Genomic DNA, 18,972 nt, shown 5'->3' with positions numbered 1-18,972 from the left:
GGGCCGTGCCACGAAGCTGTGCGAGCGTGCTGGGGTCTGGCTGGGGCTGTGCTGCCTGCCCTCTGAGGAACCTGCTTTGGCAGGGGGGTTGGACGCGATGATCTTTCGAGGGCCCTTCCCACCCCTACAGTTCTCAGATTGATTCTGTGATCCCCACAAGCAGGGCAGGGAGGCACTTTGCACCTACAAAGAAAATGTGTGCAGCCCTTTAGGAGAGCTGAGCTGGGAGCAATTTTATAGAGGGCAAATGTTCATCTTACTCTTTGTATTGCAAATGTTGTGCTCTCAAGAGCTGCTTTCATTCTGCATCTGTACAGAAAGAACCCAACAGGATGGGGCCCCAGCCTGGGCCAGGTTGCCTCAGTATCCCTGGTGAAGACCAATCAGAAGATCATCTCTCTTTAAAGTGAAAGGGCCATAACATGTTCTTGCTGAGCAATTCTTACTGTCACCAAGACTTCCAGTTTATGCGGTATTTGTCTTTTAACCCTGTGTCGTGGTTTAGCCCAGCGGGCAGCTAAACACCACACAGGCGTTCGCTCACTCTCCCTCCTCCCTCTCTGCGATGGGGGAGAGAAACGGGAAAGTAAAGCCCGTGAGTTGAGATAAAGACTGTTTATTAAGACAGGAAGATAATAACGACAAGAATAATAACAACAAGAATAATAATAACAACAAGAATAATAACAACAATGACGATAATAGTACTGCTACTACTACTGTGTACAAAGAAGTGATGCCCAATGCAATTGCTCACCACCCGCTGACCGATGCCCAGCCTAACCCCAAGCAGTCCCGGCCCCCCTCCCCCGGTAAGCCACCCCTATAATATGGTTTAGCCTGACGTCAGATGCTATGGAATACCCCTTTGGCTAGTTTGGGTCACCTGTCCTGGGTCTGTCCCCTCCCAGCTCTTGCTGCGCCCCCAGCCTGCCCGTTGGCAGGACAGAGCAAGAAGCTGAGACGTCCTTGGCTTGGTGGAAGCACTGCTCTGCAACAATTAAACCATCGGGGTGTTATCAGCACTCTTCTCATCCTAAGCCAAAACAGAGCATTCTACCAGCTACTAGGAAGAAAATTAACTCTGTCCTAACAGAAACCAGGAAAAACACTAAGGTCATTTTGTCCCATAAAAAAGGATCTGTGTAGTGGGTTGAATGGATAGTATGGGTTTGCTGTCCTATAACAGTCCTACATTATGCAGTTGGACTTGTAACTTTTGTAATTAAGAATTATTTATTTACAATGTGCAACTTGATTAAAAATATTTATATTTACCATAGGACCTATGAGTGCTGTCATGCAGTGTCATGAGGTGAATGGTTTTAAATATATCATGAGATTTCCTATGTTTGTGGTTGTTTCCCATGTTTCAGGAAGCACAGGAACTTTCTCAGTGACATACTGCAAAACGTCAGCTCTACAAGGTGTATCTTGACAAAAGATACACCTAAATATTTCCATGTAGTAAATATCTATCTAGGAAATGTAGCTTTTTTTTCTCTGTGCTCATGTATTAATCCATAATACAAAAATATTTACCAGCAAAAGATTCATACCCTGAAACTGGACACGGTCTAGATTCAGCTCCACTGATGCTATGAATGGAATAACCACTTCCTTCTTCTTGCTAGCTACTCTTCTGCTAATGCAGACCAATAAGCAGTTCAGTATATTTCTCATGTTTTTGTTTAAAACCTTATGAATTGGAGCTTTCATATTTGTCTTGAAGGCTGATATTTCAGACTTCTTTATACTACCATGAAAACTGCAGCAATTGTGTGGATTGGTTTTGTTTTGTTTTCATATAAAGGAAAGCTAGGTTCTCTGGAGAACATTAGACCCTTGCAGCTCATGGATTAGGGGAAAACATCTAACATCTCAGCTATAACTATGGAAGTGGGTACCGAGAAACATCTGCTACTGTAGACCTTGTAAAAGGAAAGATGAAAAAGCACCTTGGAAGGAAAATGAAGTTACATACATGATTTGAATGGCAGCATTCAGACACTGGGGATGTCATTCAAACCAAAGCTGTTTCCACACATGGGGAACTGTGTATAGATTCTGACACAACCCCACTCTTGCAGGGAAACCAAAGAACATAACAAGTCCTTAACTGTTAAAATTTCTCTTTACCCATTCTTTGGCCCACAAGTAATGTTTCCTTTACCAGGAACTGAATCAAAATGCCAATACTCACCAGCAAGAATGAACTAGCAAATGGAAAGCATAACATGAGGTTTGGTCTTCAGCCCAGCATAACAAAAGCTCTTCCCATCAATACGACATCCCCTTTTCCTAGCTCAAAATGGAATTGCCTCATTTTTTTACACAAACCCATTTACAGTTTCTTTCAAAGTATTTCAGAGCCTCTAAGATAGTAACAATGTAGTTTTACAGTGACTCTTACGATGTAGATCAATACTGGAGTGTCTGTTCAGCTAAGACATAAAAAGATTAACCCTTTTTCTCCTCCTACCTGACAATATGTCTCCTTTTTCCATGCCCCAACATACTTGCAAATCTTCATGCTGATTGTGGTTTTCCACAGTAGTCACAAATCTGCAATGATTATACATGTATGATTCTGCAATCTACATTATGGCTCACTCAGTCTGTGTTGCTGAGGGGTTTCAAGATAATGATATAATAAAGGCAGTGCCATGTATCTGAAGGTGTTTATTTGGTCCCAGTATAGTGCCTTGATCACCACAAAATCACCCTCCTTCCCCCAACTTAACATGTACCCTCAGTACAATTTATCTGTGATAAATGTACACTTTGTTTACTGAGAACAGATTGCTGCAAAGTTTCCTTAGTACTTTTTTTTTGGCTTTCAGTTAAACTTCTTGCAAAACAAAAGTTAAATTACCGTAGACATCCCAGTATACCAGAAAAGCATGACAAATTATATTCCTCCTGAAATGAGGTTAGTAATTACAGTACAACAAATAAAAAGAAGATGCAGACTTCTTTGTGTACGCTAGACAACTATAAATGCAGTTAATAAACTGGAGAGATAAAACATAAGGTGTTTACAAGAGTGTATGTGGAAGAGAGAAAAATACAAATGAAACACCCATCCATGCACCTGGTACTTGCTGTCATTTCCTTATTGAATCATTTCTACTTCTAACTTGGCTGTATTTGGTCAGTGATCAAAGGGAATATTGAAATACTCCACAACTAAATTACCCCCCAAATCAACATGAATTCAGCTTTTGCTCACCTACTGGAGCTTGTGATTAAGACAAAATGCCGTAATAACAGCTGCCTGAAACAGCCCTTGGAGTCTTCATTTAGACTTCCATTTTCTAGGAAACCTTGTGAGTCTTAGGTTAAAAGCAATAGATAGAAGTGTGAATGCTCTTCAAGTATGTGATTGATTATAATTTTATTCTTTGCTGTGTGGCTTTAAATTAAATGTGATCTTAATAACGAGATGTAATTTTTATAAGGTGAATTAATCTGAGCTGCCCTGTCTGAAAGTACAGTTGTGATAGGTAAGGCCCGTTTTGCTTTGCATAGCCATAAAAACAGTGCAAAGCTGATGTCAGATATTATTCATATACAGTGGCAGAGACAAATGAAGAGCACAAATTCTTTTGAACTCAGCAGGTTTTGAGCTACTGGGTTTATCCATTTACTCTACTGCTGTGAAAGGTATTTTACCTGTGCTTGTTTACTCATGTGATTGTGAGTCTTGGTATCCTCTTTGTAGTTCATTTTAAATTACGACCCATAGGACTATGCAAACTCCACTTAAGCAGTGATTTGCCTTGTTTTTAGAAAGCCTTTATTGTGGTGACATCTGGCATGTATGAGTTCAGATTTAGCCAGAGATATTCTGGTAGATGATACGTTACTGTTATCTTTAGAGCTACTTCATTTTGGCAAGGACTTCTGGTTAGCTCAAGGATGTACAGGGTTGTAATGATGAGGACAATTAATTTTGGAACAAACTTAGAAGAGACTTGATAAATTCACCATAAATTTGCATAAATTAACCAAGATGGGACAGTTTTCCAAAGATCAACCACATATAAACTTTTCCAAAGTCAACCACATATAAATGGAGCAAACATAGGAAAATTCTTGGATCCAGATCTGTGTGACTGGTGCTTTGCCATAACTTTGTTTTAACGATGTTCTCATTTTCTTTCAGGGTTTTAATAGAACACAAAAGTGTTTGGTACTTTTATGGTACTTTTATGTACTTCTGTGGTACTTTTGTGGTACTTTTGTGGTACTTTTATTTTTGATCCCCAACCAAAGATGTCTTCTCTGTCCACTCAGCAATTTGTCAGCATCAGTGGAGAGATACAGGGAGCAGTAGGGATTACAGCAGTAATGTCATGTGCTTTGTTTGGTGGGCTTGCAAACTGGCATTTAATACATCTCTCTGTATGTGGAACACCTAATTTTTCCTTGGTTATGCAGCTGTGTGGAGGATGTCCTAGAATATTTAGCATTACAGCAGGAAGTAAGTTTGATTTGACTGCAAAGCATCATAAATCATGTGGAAATACAATATGAGTCAAATAAAAATGGGAATATTTGAATATTATTTAAATTCAGTTTTCCTTATAATTACTTGCTTTTTAGATAGTTTTTAGGTAATGTTTATAATTTTATTTCAGAAAACATTGAAGTTTTAAAAGCCTTAAAAAAAATCATCTGTAACCAAATCCATACTTTATTTTCCCCCCTGTTTTTGTCTCAACACAAGGAATGTAGCATAACTAACTGTTTATAAAATAAGTCATATGAATGAGAAGTTTAGGGGAAGAGTATTTTTGTGGTCCAGAAGTTGAGAATACAGATCATGTTTCATGACAAAGAAAATATTGCAGGATAGCTCATTGCACGTTTCAATTATGGTGTTTATTAGAAATATGTTTTTTAAAGTTTGTATATGTTTTCAAATGTTTTTAATGTTTTCAAAAGGTATACTTATGGTGGTGTCCAAAATGATAATTCAAATAGCTTTTCTTTCTTTTCTTTCTTTTTTCTTCCATCGCAACTTCGAACTGATGACTTGAAGTTTACTTGAATTTTGAAATTGGAGGAACAGAACTTGTTCCTTTATTTCAAGGGGAAAAAAAAGCTATAAAAAATCTTCATGCAATAACTGAAATACATTTTAAGTTAGTCCCAAAGCCTAGCACCATCAGAAGTTAGGAAACACAACATTTAAATGAAATGTAAACCTCAACTCTGTCTGTACTTAAATATGAGTTCCAGTCTCTTCAATCTTGTCAGACTTTGAAATTTCTGAAAACTACAAGTGGACAAAATGTTCATCATTGTATTTCTCCATTTTTGGTAAGTGGAAAATGAATCCCTTTCTGGCAGGGCAGACTTTGTTAACCAGACCTTCAGTGTCCCATGGCCCTCAGTCCTGGACTTGGTTGATGGGAAGGAGTCACCACAGCCCCACAGATGCCAAGCAGCCCCCAGGCTAAGCCTGGAGGTCCACCTACCATGGTAGGTGTCCAAGACCATACCATCCCCTGGACACAGGCAGCCCAAGCCCTAAGAGGGAGGGAAAGAGGTTGGAAAGGCCAGGGGCTCCCCTGTGAGGTTTCCTCTTCCTCTAGTGTCAGAGAAGCCTCCAAATACCGTACTGACCTTAGCTGAAACCATGCCTATATGCTAGCTCTGCTGTCCATACTGCTGAGGTGTACCTCCCTCAGCACCTAGTCTGGGTTGGCAGGTGGCTTTCCAGGTGAGAAAAAGGCTTTCCATCTCAGTTCTGGTACTATGGGCAGGATGGGTACACAAGATTCAGGTCTCTACCAACCATGCTCAGACCTGAAATCTTAGAAAGAGCTACCAAAGGTGGTACTGAGCAGCACCAGCATTTCACACTTTTTTGGTAGTAGCTATCCATCCTAGTAAGACATTCAGGAAATATTTTCCCAGTGCAGTGCATGCTCACTTGAGTTACTCTGAAACATAATATTTTCTTTGTACCACACAATTTGGGATTTGCTTTTACAAATTCTTCATAGTTTACATTACTTATTTCTTAACCTTTTCCAGTGCTTCTTCAAATATTGATCTGTAGTCAGCAAATATTTTCGTTCTTCTGATTATGTGTAGCTCTCACATATTTAGAGATATTTTCAGAAGGGCTTTCATGCTGTAGGCAGAATTTTAGTCTTGCAATCAGTCATACATTGACTTTTTTTTAATTTTTATTTTTTTATTTCTGGAAACAGGAATTCTTTTTCTCCAGCTGTGGGCCAAGATATTTCTAGTTCAAAAATACATACATATATATATATATGCATATGTATATGTACACATATATAAAACAGATGGCTTAAAAATAGGCATTTCAAATGTGTTGTAGAGGTGTTTAGAGGTGTTTTCTTTGTCATCTCTTTGAAGCACATTTTATAAACATCTAATTAGAAATAGCTCCAGGCCTAGACTAATGGTTATAAGGCTATAAAGAATATGACATTATTTTCTTAACACAATTTAAACCAAATGCAATTCATATCAAAAAACAATATGCCTTCCTACCTGATACAAGCACTAAACATCGATGGTATCATTTTCTCACCATAAACTGCTAATTAAAAATAAATAAATAAATAAATAAATAAATAAATAAATAAATGATATGCAATGCTCTCTTGTAAGAACAAATAGTTTATTTAAATAGGATTCATAGCTTTCATGCCAAGTTTGAGATTTTGAAGTTTTAATTTCTCTGTGGGAAGAAGTGTGCTTCTTTAGTTGCCCAAATGCAATGTTTCTCATTTGTAAAAGGGGGCTTTCAAACCACAGTGGGACTTCTACCTTGGTCTTGCATATGACCTGCCATGGTGAAAGTGGAAACACATGCTGTCTATTCCCTTTTGGGTAATACTGCTGCTGCAAAGCACCACTACACAACAAGCTTTCTGAGGAGCTTCTGTTTCTCCAGTACCCTGTCTTCCCTCCCAGCTGGGAGGGGGAGGGGGGTGGAATTTATAAAAACAAAAAACAATACTGCAAGTTGTATATGTACAGTATCACAGCAGTCTGTTGTTGTCAAATGTCCCTTTGATTGTTTCTGTCACTGAAGAATTACACTTCTCCTTCCACCACTGTATATTTCATTTCCATTAGCTGAGATGGACCTTGGGTATGTCCCAGGACATGGAAAATGATTTTGACTCCTGGGTGAGCAATTCTTTGCTTTGTTGGGACAGGAGATGAAAGTGGACTGTTGGTAAAAGGGCTGTGGATGTCCATCCACACGCATAGGTTGATGTGTCAGTGAGGGAGAGAGTATGACACCCTAAGCCCAAGCAGGGTGCAGGTTTATAACCGCAGCCTTAGAAAACCTCTAATCCAGGTCAGAGGTGGCTCCAGATAGAAGTCTGCTTTAACTGTGCAGAGAAGACTCAGGCTAAGACAGCCACAAGATAAATAAAACATATTTTTTTCCTTTCCCTGTCACAATGGTGAAAACTAATTTTAAAAGTATGTGCTCATTATAAGCCTGACCAAGAGCCCATTGGGCGTCTTCCTAATGGCTTCAATAATCTTGGGTGGGGCCTTGGATATTTCGGTCACCTTCTTTTGCCAATGGGGTCAGCTGCTTCCTCTGTGGTGATGTGTGTGCATGTGGGAGTGGGAGACGGCAGCAGGAAGGCGTTGGCACATATGTCTTCACTGTCTATCCTGGAATTCAGTAACGCCTTAGCAGCCTATTAGGCAAGCCACAGGGAACCACAGGGAACAGGCACTCGCAGATATTATAATTGGGAGTAAACTATGGAGAGAGTTTGGTCGAGGAAAGGGGCAAACAACCCAGGCAAACAGCTCAAAGCCTCAAACCTGGCATCCAAAATCTGCCTCCCAAGGCTGCTCTGCTCCTGTCATTTGCCTTGTTCTGGGGGCTGATACTGGAAGGAAACATGACACTGGTCCCTTGAAGGGAAGACTGTGGGACATAGGTAGAGAAGGAAAGAACAGAAAGCAGAGCAACTGTAGATGCTGGAGAGAATTTAAATCCTTCCTATTTTGTGGCTTCCTGTGGACCAACAGCATCTTAATGTCCTATCTCCTTTCTGGCAGTCAAACACCAAACACAAAGCTCCTTTTCCATTCTGCTGTCCATAAAGACCTAACAGGTATGTTGCAAATATTATTCTGTGGTTAAAATGGGACTCCTGTTCTGTGTAAGGGCCCCTTGCTCGAGAGAGTGTTTCAGGACCAAGCCCTAGTTTACTAGGAGAAAATTAGAATAATGTCAGAGCTATTATCTCCCTGGGACACATGCTTGAACCCATTTATCTGCAAAGTTTCTTTCTGCTTTCCAACTAAAAGCAGCAGGAGATGTACATCCCCAGAGGGAGGGGGTGGAGGGAATGAGAGAGGTTATTGTCACAGAGGCAATAACCTGCAAAATCTGCAAAGCTGCGTTCATCTTTTCCCTTTTCTGTCCAATGTTTCAGCAATTTAGCTCAGCTGTTGGTGTTTTCCATTAGGCTTACTGTCATAATAAAAATAAGAAGAGAAGATAGTGGCTGAAAGGGAGAGAGAGGGGGAGAAAAGAAGCGATCAACCATCTTTAATATATAATTTGAAAAAGGATTATGTTAAATTCCCTTTTTTATGCTTCCCCAGTTTGCTAAAGTTTACATTTAATCTCACTTTGATACTTACTAGTATCTGCTTTAGCATAATCTGTCTCCTATCCTCATTCTCCAATTTTAACTAAAATGTGGCATAACCACTGGGTCCAGCTCTTAAAAATACACAGCCATATTTTGCTTTCCCCTTAGCTATGCTGACAACTGCCAGTGTTATGTCAGCAGACAGTGGGACCTTCTAGAAGAAAAATGTATATCCTCCACACATCTGGTCCTGTGGCTATACTGTAATGATCAAGATGCTCTGCAAGTTACAAGAACAGGTTACCCAATAAAGAGCTTACCAGTCATACAGAATGTACATTCAGAGATTACTGTATCTGGACATTTTATTTCTACTCTTTTTTTAAGTTCTGTTTGGTTTCTGAACCACCTCCAAGCACACACTATGCACAACACTGTGGTTATCACTGTAGTTTTAACTACCCGTGCTCAGATGGAGTTTGTCCCACGTGCTTTCAACATCCAGCCAGCCCTGCACCCCTTCATTAGCACAAGGCATGAGATCTCTCCTGGGGAGAACCAGCTCCAGGCCAGTGAGGCCAAGGAGTTCCCAGCTGCACCAGCATGACCAGCTGTTAATCCCACTCTGTTACTTGAACCTCCTCTCTGCAGCCTGTAGATGTGAAGCATCTGCCTTCCCCGCACCCCAGGTAGCCATACCACTGCACCCTTTCTATGCTGAGCTCTTCCAGGCAGATCCGTGTTATTAGAGATATAAATTCTGCTTGATGGAATCTGACATCTGAAGCTGTGTGAACACAGGCATATGAAAGACAGATAGACAGATATGCATCTTGTTTTTCATTAGGCATTTGCATATTTCTCCAAAAAGGATATTCATAAAACCTGTATCTGTAGATAAAAACCTACCACTGCTTTCTGTGGAGACTGACATAATGATTTGGCTCCAAGGGAAGCCAAACTGGAAGCATTTCTTCAAGAGTTTGCATAATTTTTCTGAGCTCTGTAAGCTCAACTAACAGAAGTACTAAATCCAAGCCATCTTTGGTTTGGATTTTAGTACCCAAACCATATTTAATGGTGTCTATTAAGCTTTTTTCTGTTCATCAGATCTCCTGTTACTGGGGCACAATTAATGGTGAGTGAAAACTAGGCTTCCTACCCTGCACAAGTTTTTCTAATATCAAAAATATTTTATCTCCGTGAAGACAAATCCAACACTTTTTAGAGAAAGAGAGAGGTGCTACCTGAATCCTTTTGTGAAAGGGGTTTCACTTTTTGTAATTACTCAGTAAAAAGAGTCAGAAAGGCATTACTCAGGGTTATAACATTCTCATGGGACGTGAAGGAGCCAAGTTTGGCTCCCTGTCTCAATTACTATTAGTTTACTTAAAGAATATTGACTACTTAGAACAGAGGCACTTGAAGACCTCTCTCTGCATGTAGTAAATAGATGGATAAGGCTCTTGTCTCAAATGTGGGAGTAACAAGGACTTGAATCCAGGTCTTCCATATCTCTTAGCTATGCACTGGAAGATCGCATTCATTCACTGAGGGCTGGATGCCCTATCAGATTTCACCAGAAATTCCCATTTGGGGCCTAGAAACATTTCCTCACATAATTTGTATTTTCCAAGGTATTTTACGTACCTTGGAAAATTTCAGATTATTTTAATTGATGCTTTCTAAGAAGAAGCATCCTCATCATACAGTTCCCTACTACATTGAAGCTACCTGATTTTTATTGATTTTTCCTGTTTCCAAAGAGGGGCAACAATTTCTCCCTCTCCTTTGCAGTATGGCTGTCATTGCCTGTAAACACTTTTCTTTGTTTTAGCCACAGGCGATGTACAAGAAATTGGTCGACATGACCTCAACCACCATTTTGTAGTACACAGCACTGTGTAATACAGAATGAACTGGGAACAACAGTAGTGCTCCAAGCTCCACCAAACTAAAGCAGTTTAGCAACACAGAATTGTCCAGCTTAGAGACAGTAGCTAGATGTGTCCCATGGTTGCCAGTACCACCAATTCAATGGAGGTTTGGTGAAAGCCTAGAGCTAATCTGACTGTTCTTTTGGTCTCTTGGCACTTGATAGCACAGCCCAGGAATCAAGGAACAGCTGATATGGATTTTGAAGAACAACAAATGCAAATATTGCAGAGGTAAGGTTATTGTGGTGCAAGCGATTCCAAACTGCCATGCTCTGTAGGGATGAAAGCTTTCTTTCTCATGAAGAAAGCTGTTCTAAGCAGTATACTCACTCCATATGTGTACACACACATATTCACATAGACTTATATGGGCAGTTCTGGAAGGATTTTTTTTTCTTTCCATTGCATTTGCTCTCAAGCTTTTGTGCCAAGCCGAGGAAGGAGGAAAATAAGGGAACATCAGAAAGAGACTGGCCCACACCCTTCTTAGTAATAAGAAAGATAATTTGGTTTAATTGTCACCTGTGCACTGTGCCATACACAATCAAGAAGTCTTGGCAGATAACAAGCACCACGTGCTTTGGCAGTTCATGGGTGCTAGGCAGAGGAGAGGCAGCCAGTTCTTGAATGGGTCAGAGAAATATACAGGCGGCTGCACCACAAGCTAGATTTTCCCCTGAGGCAATGTCTGACACAATTGGCAGCTCATTTCTCCTGCCTTTGGATGTGAGCTACTGCTGAATGCCTCCCTTGTGCTAGGGCTGGTACTGAGCTAAATGTGGGCCTCTTGCCAATGATTACAGTTCCCATTAACTGGAATATACATTAACTTGAAAGATTGTGGACCTCTCAAGTGAGGGAATGGCCTGTTGTATGCATCCACTATTTCTCTGGATTCTCTGGAGAAGGATCTCTGTTGTGTGCTTATTATTCACCAACAGAATCTGTTTTTTTTTCTTTTCTTTTTCTTTTTTTTTTTTTTTTTTTGGGGGGGGGGGGGGAGGCACAGGGAGGGCAAAGGGGAAGAGGAAAAGTGGCATTATTGAAAACATTTCCATAAAGGCCTGGGGCCAATTTCATCACCATACAGCAGTATTTTAGGCTGTCAAGTGCCAGCTGCAGCCTGCTGGGGATGAGCAGATACACCAGCAATAAGAAGCACCTCAAGCCCTGCAGAACAGCCAGAAGCTTGCATCTTCCTCTGCTCCATCATGTGTGTATATACAAGACCCTGGAAGCCTGATCAGAGAGAAGGATTATAGCTGGGAAGAAAGTCAAGAGAAAGTGCAATGCTTAAAGCACTTGTGAGAGCTTCTTTGAACCCAGGATGCTACCTATGGTTTACACTCACCTCTGATCCTTCAACCTTCAATGAATCTGCCATCCTGAACAGGTTTTAGCTATAAACATGAGTTGTTAAATCAATGTGCTGTCTCTCCTCCTGAAGCCTATAACACAGTCTCAGGATTTAAGATGCTATTCACTTTATATATCAAGAAAGATCCTGGTCCACATGTGGGAAAAAATGTGTCTTGAGCTACTATCCAGCACTTCATATGTTCAGGGTACTGATTTCTAGTTTGGCCTGTGCAGCCTAGGAGATTTAATTGGTCCTGACCTCCTTTTTATCTCCAGCCTGTGTGTTATTTTCAGTGTTGTCTGTAAAACTGTGTGTCTCAGCTCTTATCTCTAAGATCAAGTTGCCGTTTCACAAAAGGGACACGAGAAAAGCCCTGGAGAAATGAGAAGCTAGTATCTGCTGCTATTTTTCGGCCCTCATCATCTACCAGCACAGAAACAGGTGTCTTGGGCTTTAAGTTCAAGAAGATGGTGCTACATATTACAATAAACTACATCATTTTGCAATGATTGAGATGTGACCTGTTTGAATAAAACAAAGTGAAAATTCCCGTCATTCCTTTTTGTCTTTGTGGTTAAATAGGAAGGCATGACATGGAGGGTTTATTGGACACTTAAAGGCCCCAGCGGAGGTAAAGTCCCACATGTGCTTGGTATGGCACAGACAAAGGACTCTAGACATTGGATTTACAGCTTAAAGAAGTAAAGAGATGAGGACCAAGCACAGAATAACTTTTTTTTTTTTTTTTTTTTTTTTTTTTTCTTTTCTTTCTGCACACAGGGAATCAAGCAGAGAAAAGTCACTTATTTACTCAGAGTTTGCCAAAAGGCAAACTGAAGTTTATACCACACCGAAAGAAACAGAAGGGTCCCTGAATTCCTCTTGAAGACTTTTGCCATGGAGTTGTTCTCATATTTGAAAACCTTACTGATTTAGAGAATGATTAATTGATTAAAAAATGATTAGGGGACCTTAAATGATTAAATATGTCTTTGATCTGGAGGGCCTCGTACTGTGTTTCTAATCTCACAGTTTTACAATTATTAGCCAGAGTATTAGCCTCTCTCCTTTCCTCAGGATAATTTCTTTCACAGTTTTAATAAACTGATGAATCTAAGGTCATACTCCAAGTAAAACAGAGAATCTGCAGGGCTTTGGTCTGGCTGTTCTTTGTAATGAACTATGGTAATGAGTTTGTTTTTATAATTTAGTGTTTCTTTCTGCTCCAGTGATGGCATCAGTTATTCTTGGTTTTATATTGTCAAGTTCCATTTTTCTTTCTTTCTCTCTCTTTTTTTTTTTCTTTTTTTTTTTGGGGGGGGGGGGATTTAACATTTCATTGCTATATTTACTAAAAATACATTCTTTTGCTGATCTGAGGATTTAATCGTTAAACTCCACATGTGACTGTTCACTGCTGTCATTATTGACTTTCTAAGCTGAAAGGCAGGAAATTCTCTGCATAGCTGACCTTCCTTTATGGTTTTAGCAGTGACTTGTGACACAAAATTCTTGTCTGCTTTATTTCAGATCTGGTCTTATAGTAGTACTGTTAACAGCATTTTCTGTTGCTTAACTGCAAGTCATGGACTTAATGTTTGCATTGGCTATGTATCATTGGATCACTGGAATTTATAACAATGGCCAAAATGTTGGGAAAAAAAAAAAAAAAAAAGAAAAAGAAAAAAGTGCAACTGATGGAATGCTTTAAGTTTAATTTTCCAAAAGGATTATTCTGTGTTACCCATCATCCTTATAAGCTGTTGTAAATCGGCATAGATCCTCTAAGATAGGTGGAGCTCTAGTGTTTTTCAACACTCCGTTGAACAGCTTTTCAACACAACACAAAAAAAGCAAACACAACTGTTTCAACAAGAGGTACCCTAGCAGCTACAAGGAAAATTAATTCTCTATTTTTAAAGTGAAAAGAAGAGAGAAAGAAGTCAGTCTTCCATCCATGACTTTCCATGATAAGTACCGTATATCTGTGCTGACATCTATATTTCCATGCTGACTCCTGTGTCTCCATGTTCCTTCCTCTCTGAGGTGGCTTGAGTACCACCATCCTGACTGATGCTTGAAGAGCTGAACAGAAATAACAAAAACAACATGCAAACAAAACAGCCAAACAAGAATTCTTACATATTCTGTTAATAATTTGGGGTACAAAATTTAAATCGTCAGTTTTCATAGTGGAATACACATGTGAGCAAAACAGCCTCACTAGCACATCAGTTTTATCAAGACTGGATTCAGGGGAGACTCTGGCTCATCATTGCTGTGCTTAACTCTGAGCATGCTTGAAGTTGCTCTGAACTCTATTCACAGCCCCATTTTCAGTATTTAGGCTATCTGTATAGTGCCTGGGGAGAGAGTCTGATGTCTGAGAATGGTTCACATAATCCAGGCTGAAAAACAGAAACAATCTATGCAAGAGGAAATACCAAGCAGAAAGGGGCATATTAAATTTTGTATCCCTTTCAAGCTTCAAGCTAGTGGAAGTTATTTGTCTCTGTTCAGGTTCATAAACATGAATTCTCTCCTGACTTTTTGCATCTGAAGCAGGAGAAGGATCTCTTTTCAGTTAAGTAGTTAGTGTGCACAACTAGAATCCAAGAACCTGTATTCAAATACCATTCAAATACCTCTTCTTCCTGAGGCAACTTGATCTTTCATCTCCCTTATGCATCAGGTGTCTATAATGTTATTCTGTTAATGGAATGAATGCTGTTTCCAAATTAAAAAATGGATATCAGAGTAGGTAGTAAGACCTGCATCACCTGTGTGGGTCTATGATCATGCCAAAAGAGTCACCCTCACATTCCTTCTCTTTGCAAGAATGAATATTTTATTACCTCCTGACCATGGCAATAGATTCAGCAATGGAGTTGAAAAGCTCCATCCCAGAAGATCCTTCAATTTAGGGCTTAGAGTCCTCTTCTATGATATGTATTCTCATCTTCCCAGGCAGAGAAAGACTTAGAACCAGGATACATTATAAAGTGGGTGACTTCTTGAACAGTAAAGTCAAAGAGTGAAAGATGTGACCCCTCTGCTTCCTGATTATGAAGAAAAAAACTGAAATTTGCAGCATGGGATTTGAGAAGGGGTATTTTCAGTCAGAAAATATTGTAAATATTTAGATTGTAAATATTAAGACAAGTCTCAATATTTTGTTTGAAATATGAAATAAAACGCAAGCTGTTCCTTGTTTTCAAGATAGTTACAGTGATACAAGCATTTAAGAAACTTCATAAGGGAAGGTTAGGCACACAAGCAATTCAGGTGTCTGCAAAGCTGCATGAGTAGAATTTAAATTTTTGTTATTTAAATGTTGGTCTAAATTATCAGTTCAGCATCTAAGTGCTCTTGTGAATATAAAATCACACAGCTAGATCAAGGTAACTAGGGAGCTCTGGGGCAGAACAACAAACAGTATGATGCGTCAATGTCCCTTCTAACTCACATCTCCAGAGTAGCACTCTGTGACTACGTAAGGTTGATCCTGGCCTCTTTACCTGTGAGGTTTGGTGAGATTCTGTCATCCAAATTGTTACTGCAGGATAAGCAGCAGCTGAGGTGACAACTGAAGTCATCACAAATAATGATATTCAGCTACTCGGTAGTCTGTGTTTTGATTTTTTCTTTTTCCTCCTCTTCTGTACTCCCAATTATGTGGGAACTACTTGCCTCTTGAGTAAGGTTCTTTCTCTTCTTGGTAGATAATATTGGTGCTGTTGAGCTGATGCCATGATGGATTGAGACGTTATATTTTGGGCAAAAGACTAGAAGGACTAGCACTTAGTTTCTAGACCCATCTCTACCATCAATTCATTCTGAGAGTGAGTCACTTCATGTGTATGTCTCAGTTTATACATCTCTATTGTGGGAAGGAGACGAATGTCTGTGTCATGCATAGATGTTGTCCCACTGTGCTAGCATATTAACAGGCAGATGTCTCATGGCTGGATAGGCAGGGCAGGAGTCTGGCTGTAAAGCAAAGCTTCTGGTTCAGAAGAAGTTTCTGCCCACACACACTCATTTTTCAAATTGAGCCAAGAAAATTCTAAAAAAAAAAAAAAAAAAAAAAAAAAAGTCTGATAGAAGATATGTGAGGAATTCTCTCAGTGACTGAGGTGTCAGGACAGACTGGAACCCTGCCTTGGGCTTGGCAGAAGTTCATCAAAGTTAAAGCTGAACTGATGTAATGCACTAGTATTCTCCAATGAAAAAAATATCTTCTCTTCGTCCTTTCTTAGAAGACCCAGCAGGCTGCTAATATTGGATTGCCTGGTGACTTCTTTCTCTTTGTATTGTCTTTTTATTTTATAAATTATTCCATACAACAAACTACTAAACATAGCGCATAGGGACACCTCATTTGAAGCATTGGTCACTGCAGATCATCCCCTGGGAAATATGGAGTTTCCACACTCCCAATCTGCTGCAGTTGTCCTTTCACCACGACAGTACCTGTGGGAAGGAAGGACAGCTTTGGAGTAGCGCTACCATCTCTCTGTTTTCACTTTGCATGGATCACAAAATAATAGCTGACTCCTTCCCTATTTAGTCTTCACCCACACCCTTCCTTCCTCTTCTATTTCCAGGTTTCTCAAAAAGACTGTGGTGGAGTAGCAGTGCACACAGACACTGAATGACAACATCAGGATGGAGGAATTGAATGGAAAAGCTGCTCCCTTGGAGTCTAGTCATACTGCTAAGAGTTACATGAATGTTCATTTTTACCCCTAGCAACCTGCCAGAGGAAGTAGTTAGTCACTTCTTCCCTGTGCCTGAAAGGTCTCACAGATACTGGGAGAACTGGTGGAATCACAGCTGCAACACCTAAATGTTTAAGAACCAGCAACACATAAATATTCACCTTAACATGACTGTGACAATGCCCAGCACCACACTGCTTTAAAATCTGAATATCAACTTGCCTGAAGATCAGTTCTTTGCTTCCTGGCTTCAGCAGCATGGTACTCTCTCGCAGCAGACACATCTTCAAGATGAATTCTTCAGCATAAACTCTTCTGCCTGACACTTCCAAAACAATTTAAGAGTGTTTAATATTTATAAATAGTGAAGATTTCTACACTGTTTCAGCATTCACTATAGTTGCTGTGATTCAAGCCTCCAGCAAAGACAGAAACTGCCTTGAGCTGAAACTGGGCAACCATCTATTAAAATACAGTCATGAGATGAATAGAAGCTATAGAGCTGAAGTGCCTTGAGTGTATGTGAAGATTTATCTCACAGCTTCATCTGGAGGGCTCTTTAATAGGGAGGATATGACTCTCTGTGTGCATGCATCCATCTGGGAGAGAAAAACTTTTACAGTTTTAAATGGGGAGAAAGAGACATTTACACTTTTTGAGGAGATTCCACAGGGAGAGCATCATTTTACAGAGACATGTTATATTTACAGCTGCATTTCCTGTAAAACAAACAAACAAACAAACAATACAGATGGAAATGTATCATTCATAAAGTCTTAACATCAGATTTGCCCATTTGCCCTACAGCTGTGATGCACACAGAGCTGCAGTCTAAAGTGGAATGCCTGAAGATTCCACTAAGTGGAGTCCTGCCACAGATGGGGAGAACTCAATTTGAGTTCAAATAAGGACAAGGCCCCTAGAGAGGGTCCTGTAGCTGGACTCAGACTAAGGAGAAATAAAAATAATAATAATTAAAAAATAATAATAATAATATCATAGATTACATAACTTCAGAGTAACTTCTTCAGGGTCTGAAAAAGGAGAGATCTGTAATCATTTCATTCCCTCATTCCATCTGACCTGTATGCAAGTCTTATCACACATCTCCCCTGTCTCTCCCAGTTGCTGCTTCCCTGTTGCTCCTGCAGTACTTTCTCTGGAGGCTGGAGGTGGAGTAGAAGATTAGGGAAGGAAATTCCTGGGATCCTTCTTTCCCTTTCTAGGGTGGCTATATTAATTGGTGACAACAAATGAGCATAGGAATTGTCCTGTTGCTCACAGATGGGAGGCAAACCATCCTGCGGGGCTTTTTTTGCAAAATACCGGGGGAAGGAGCCAGGCTGAACTCCTTCATCCTCTCTTATAGACAACTTTTCCTTTAGATATAAACAATTAAATGATACAGCACCTCAGAACATCTTTTCCACTCCTCATCCTCTATCTACTGCCACCAAAAATGTGTTCCTTAGTTACCTCATTGGATTTTGAGTTTTCTCATAGTTTTCTTTTATCTCTCAAGCCTGCAATCTACATTCTAAGTAATGCAGTAATGCTTCTTCCTGGTCTACTCGGCTTTGAAGCATCTTATTCATAGCCTCTGCTGATATTAAGATCTTCATGCCATGGTAGCCTGACTGATGCACTTAAGTTAATGAAGCCGTCTATTCCCACTTTGTTAACTTGCTAGAGGGTTTTCACTAAGGTGGTTTACTAATTTAAAATGTACTTCCTCAAGCCTTCCATCCTGATAGAAGTCTTTCCAACAGGAATTATATCACTTTTTTTTTTCTTTTTTTTTTTTTTTTTTCTTCTTAGCAGTTGGCAGGTCATTACCCTCTTACTACTGTGCAGTTTGCACCTTCTTGATGCAAACACATCCTTTCAGAACTGGCCATACTGATGACTTGATTCAACTTCTCCAGAGAGCACCTGTTCTCACTCCTAGCTTTAACATTGTATTCAGATCCATCCCTAACATATTTTGGTAAGAAGAAGAGTATATAATGAGCGAGATAATTAGCCACTCTCTGTTTTAATTATACCTTTTGCTATCTCCTTGCCATGCAAAGAGCTGTCTTACATTCATGTGCTGTTCATGTGGGAGTAACCTGAGGCAGTAAGAGCATAGGAAAATCCATATGTGTAGGAAAAGAAGTGAAGTCGCTTTAGGCAAGGCAACCTTATATGACCCTCTTCCTTCCTTTGCAGCTGGTATTACTTGAAGCTGGTACAGAGAAGAACAAGGGGACTGAAGCAAAGGCCAGAGTTTGGCATGAGCAAGGCAGGAGCTGAGCAGGTTTTCTCCTGCCTTCCTGCCAGTGTCCATT

The sequence above is a fragment of the Aythya ferina genome (assembly GCF_964211825.1).
Source record: "Aythya ferina genome assembly, chromosome: 1".
NCBI classification, from domain to species: Eukaryota; Metazoa; Chordata; class Aves; order Anseriformes; family Anatidae; genus Aythya; species Aythya ferina.
The sequence above is the reverse complement of the archived record's forward strand: the minus strand, read 5'-3'. Positions refer to the sequence as shown.